Below are 5,628 nucleotides of genomic sequence, written 5' to 3'. Positions count from 1 at the left end.
ATGAGGAGAGAGAAGAAAGAGAAGGGAATAAACTGCTACTAAAAGCATACCATACAAACACTTGGTAAGGAGATGCATATATATATATATATATGATCTGTTAATTTTTTATTTTAATGAAAGTACGATAATATATTAGGCGAGTCGAATTACATAAAACTTGATCGTTGAACTACAATACTAGGCTACCATCTTTTGTTCTCTAAACATACACAAGGCAGTTAGAAAGAACTAAGACCCCAATAGATTAGCCAGTTGTGATGATCGGTTTTTAATTTAAGATATATTACATAAGTGAATTGATTGAATTTGACAGAACTTTTGTAACCTCAAACATATTAGGTTTACCTGAGTTTCAAACACAATTAAGGACCCATGACATGATAGATCTTACCAATTCTATATCCATTCCATTCGAAATGTTTGGTACTTTCTTCAGTAATCGTCTATAACCACAATCACATGCCCTGACTCAATCATTTGAAAGTTTTTGTATGGTACGTACATCATTCATGTGAACACATGGTACGTGTTGCTCCCAGTGCATAACTCTCTCCACCAGGTGTGGTATATGTAACATCTCATATCGCCCAGTGGAGTAGATCTTATAAGCCTTATATGTATATTCTCATCTCTACCTAGCACGGGACATTTTGGGAGCTCACTGGCTTTGGGTTCTATTGGAACTCTGAAGTTAAGCAAGTTCGCGCGAGAGCAATCCCATGATGGGTGAACCACTGGGAAGTTCTCGTGTGAGTTTCCCAGAAACAAAACCGTGAGGTCGTGGTCGGGGCCCAAAGCGGACAATATCATGCTATGGTGGAGTCCAGCCCAGGATGTGGTGGGGGCCCGGGCCGGAATGTGACAATTTGGTATCAAAGCCAATCCTTGGTTGGAAGTGTGCCGACGAGGACGTTGGGCCCCTAAGAGGGGTGGATTGTAACATCCCACATCGCCCAAGGGAGTGGATCCTGTAAGCCTTATATGTATATTCTCATCTCTGCAAATACGTACAGTCGTCGAAGCTAAATCCAAAACATAATTAATTAAGTGCATGCAACTCGATCTCTCCATACAAGAAGCAACTCAATAGAAGCCACAAAACAACATTAACAATTGCCAAAATGATCTAAAATAATTCCCCCAATCCTCACCTAACGTGGATGACCCTTAGTATCACCAAGACTAAATAATTTTCTCTCTCTATTAAACTACGAGATAAAAAGAAGAGAAAAATAAAAGTGTAAAAATCACGTTCTATTTATGATTGTGAACCCCTCAACTTGAGATCAATTTAAAATTTTATTTTACAAATACATAGGATATTGACCTACTCAAACACATTATTATTTGATAAAATATTTACCCTAATGAAAGTGCATATAGGCTCCCAACATTTTCTTATTTCACAACGGACTAATACAATAAATAAAGGGAATTGTTATTAGTACTCCAAAATTTTCGTTCTACACTCCAAACTTTCTATATTTAGAAAGAGAAATACACTTGTGAGGAGTGTAGAATGAGATTTTTGAAGTGCTAATAACACTTTCCTAAATAAATAACATAAGTAAACAAAAGAGTTAGTGAAATCAATTGATCTCCAAGTAAATCCCATAACTTACTCTCCAGTCAAATTAATGATTGAATGATGACAACGAAACAACTTCGTACCATCCAATTCGCCAATTATTTGCCTGCCAATTGGTACCAAAGTGGCCACCTCCTTTCAAAAGGATAAAATGCCCTCAGACTCTTCTGAAAACAAGATAATTTAAAAAGAAAAACTAATAAAAATGGTTTGAAAACTTTGAGTTTTAACGATAAGAACAAAATAAAGGGTAAAATGAATAGTACTAAGATTGACTTTTTAATGTAAAAATGTGGTTTTTCGTTAAAATACCGGAAGTTTTTTGTTAAATTTCCCAATTTATGCTGCTTACACTTAGACAGGTATTGATCAATGCTGCCAAAATAAAAAAGCTAAAAGCCCTACTCTTACAATTCACATAGAATACAAGGGAAAGTAATAAAAATAAATAAAATAAAATAAACCATAAAATAGAAAATGTGGAGTTTCGGAGATGACAAACCCTAGTTTTGAACTTTGACCCGAACTCCAATAGCTACTTTCCTGAATTTAGAATGAAATCTCAACCTTCTTTACAAATTAATGACCATTTTGACTAATTTTCCGGCAAGACTTGAGCTCGGCAATGAAAGCATGAACATTGGAATGAGAAGAGCCACCTTTTTCAAAAGCTTTCATGGCTTTGTCTCTAAACTCTTCTGCTCTCTTTCTCATGTCAACCACTTCATCTTCTTCACATCCCATTAGTCTGTTCACAACATGGGCAACCTTGTCCCTCTTTATGGTCACCCTAGGCACCTCCTTCAGTGGAACCCAGTCCTCATTCCCCATTGAAATCCCAACCCTTATGACATTGAGAATGAACCTCTCATTGTAGAACTGCTCCGAGGAGAAAGGCCATGTGATCATTGGCAGACCAGCTGTGACACCTTCAATGATGGAGTTCCACCCACAATGGTTCATATAAGCACCAACAGCTGGGTGTTCTAAAATCAAAAGCTGAGGAGCCCAGCCTCTTATCATAAGCCCTCTTTTCGATTTCGTAATCCTTTCTTCGAATCCCACAGGAAGCACAACACTTTCCACTTGTTGCTTCTCTTTTGATGAGTAGTCTAAAATCCTCCCAATCACCCAAATGAAAGGGTGGTTGGAAGCTTCAAGCCCATGAGCAATTTCCAAAAGCTGAGCTGAAGTGATTCTTGGCATGCTTCCAAAGCTTATGTAAAGAACTGAGTTGGGGTCTCTAGAATCAAGCCAACTCAAACAACTATGCTCATCAATGGAGGTTTTGATGCCTCTTTCGACCTTGTCGATGTTGGTCCGGTTGTACAATGAGACCGGCCCTATGTGCCATATCTTCCTCTTCATATCCTTCTGAAAGTAATCAGCATAAGCTTGTTCTAGCTCGTAGAAGCTGTTCACCACAATCCCATAGCTTTTAATCTCACACTCTAGAGCCTCATTGAGAAAATGAGTGAACACATTTTCGGCTTTGACATAATCCGGCAGCATTGACCTTTTGAGCTCGATTTGGTTGGGTAGGCCGGGCACGAGAAAAGACTCAGTTTCAAACACAACTTTCTCATGTGGAGCATACCGTCTGAGACTTTCCTCCACACAGTGAGAGAAGCAGCCACTCCCATCAAACACAACCCTAGGGATTCCAAGCCCGTTAGTGACATCTGCAATCCAAGGATAAAGCCTGTCCGAGATAAGACAGTCCGGTCGGGTCTGGCTAAGGAGCTTCCGGAGAGGGTCTTGGAGCTTCATGGCAGCCATGAAGAGTTTGGTGAACATGTCACCATTAGTGGTTGTGAGTTCGTTTTCGCAACCGTTCGGGAGACCAAACTCTTCAGCCGGGAAATTTAAGGTGAGGAAGCCTATATCATAGCCTAGTTGTTGGTCTCTGAGGATGGGGTTTTGGAAGAGGAGGACATTGTGAGGGGTTGTGACAATGGTGGCCTTCACGCCATGAGAAGCAAAGAGTCTGGCTAGGTCTATCATGGGGATCAAGTGACCACCAAGTATGTAAGGAAAAAAGAAAATTTCAAGCTTGGGTTCGGCTTGAGAATCCATTTTTTTGGTTTTGCACCTAACTAGCTCTAGTCTCCTTTGGGTTAATTTATAGTTATAGCTCCTTCTCTGCCGCCTCCATATGAGAAACGTTTTTATACCACAGTTACTAATTACGATTGTTGATATTCAAATCGAGGACCCATATATACAAATGGATCCCATATTTTGGTACAAACTTGCTTTTAGCAATCTCTTGAGTTTTATAGTATAAGATTATAACATCACTACAAGAATTGTAGACATGAACTTAGCCAAGTTAGCTTGAACACTATTTAGGGTAGACTATCTCTTGTATAACAAAATAAAAATAAAAAAATTCATTAAAACCCTAAACCCAATATTCATAGTAATTAGTGAGATTTATGTAAACCCGTCTATAAAAATGAATCTCACATCGAAAATTGATGTTGTTAATGGTGAAACTCACTTGAATTTATATATATTATATACCATTAAATTTTAGTATGGTCCGCCTATATACCCGAGTTTCGTATGTGAGATCAGTCTACGTATAACCCAGTTTTATAAGCGCGTGAGAGATGTTGTCAATAATAATATGGTAAATAAATGTTCTATTAGTATATAAGTCTACCTATATGTCACCAATTGAGACTGACTTTGTGAACATTTTGGGAAAAAGAAAAAGAAAATTATATAGGATGACAAAGATTTATGCATGCGTATGTTTTTTCAACTTTTTCCCTTCTGTGAGGTCGGTAGAATGCATGTGGCATTGGTTGCAAAATACAGTGCTACAATAAAGTCCTTTGATTCATTTGGATTCTGTTTTGTGCTTCCCTATTTTGGAAAAAGATGGTATCCACAACTTTCATCTGCATTCTGAGACTTGGTTACAAAAATTGAACCAAAAATGTCTGCCAATATAAATTGCTGATTAAATAGCCCAACTGAGTACTCGTTTTCAAGAACACGGCACAGAGAAAATGATGCATCACAACGAGACTTTTGGTTTGGGAAGTTTAAATGAATGCATATCAAACACCCCCCCCCCTCTCTCTCCTAACTCTCAATTTCTCATCTATTTGATCACCGTCGAAAATTCAAACCCCATCCTCTTTCCTTCATTTTTTTTCTTTATTACAAGTGATACCACCATCACTGTGGATGCAAATTTCTTCCTTCTTGTTCTCGGACGAAAATGACTCACGCGCCCACAATTAATCTTTTTTTTTGGGGGGGGGGGCGACTTTGGCCGAATAACCTCTGATGCCAAAGTTAGAATTTTGCCAGAAGCTTGTAATTGGGTTTTGGAGAAAATGAGGTGGTATTTATAGGGTTGTGGCCGACCCCCTTTGGAGAGGTGGGAACCGGCCACCTTTGGTATTAATCACCATCAATTAGCTAATTAATGAATTAATTGAGTAAAAAAATTAGTTAATTAGCTAATTAATATAATTTGAAAGAAATAATTTGGTAGTTACCTTGTGGGGAAGATTTGATGAGGGTTGATGAAATAGGTTTTGAATAAATACCTATTTTGATTACTTTTGACCTTAATTGAGGGATGATTGTCCACTGCTTGGGCGTAGAAATCCCGATGTGCCTTAAGGGTAATCTTGTCTTTTTTACCCAAAAATCCACGTGTCGCCTCCATATTTTTCTTTATTATTTTTTGCTGCACAAATGCCCCCACATATGTTGGGCTGTTCGCAGGAAAGGGCAGCAAGAAAAGGAAATAAATTTCTCCCAAAACTTATTTAAGTCCACCTTAAGTGGATTATTAAATCAACTTAGGAAAGCGATTTATTTTCCCTACAAGAGAGAGAAAGCTTAGAGAATATTTGTTCCCCCTCTTCTAGCAATCTTCTACATCTTACCCGTGCAAAAGATCGTCTTTCGTTGCTTGCTTCGTCTTCACGTCACTTCAAGGTAAGAAAAATTTAATTTTTCCTTGTCCTCTTAATTTTTTGGGAGCCTCGGGTCTTGAAATTTGGCTCAAC

Source organism: Malus sylvestris, chromosome 5, assembly GCF_916048215.2.
Source record: "Malus sylvestris chromosome 5, drMalSylv7.2, whole genome shotgun sequence".
NCBI lineage: Eukaryota > Viridiplantae > Streptophyta > Magnoliopsida > Rosales > Rosaceae > Malus > Malus sylvestris.
The sequence above is the reverse complement of the archived record's forward strand: the minus strand, read 5'-3'. Positions refer to the sequence as shown.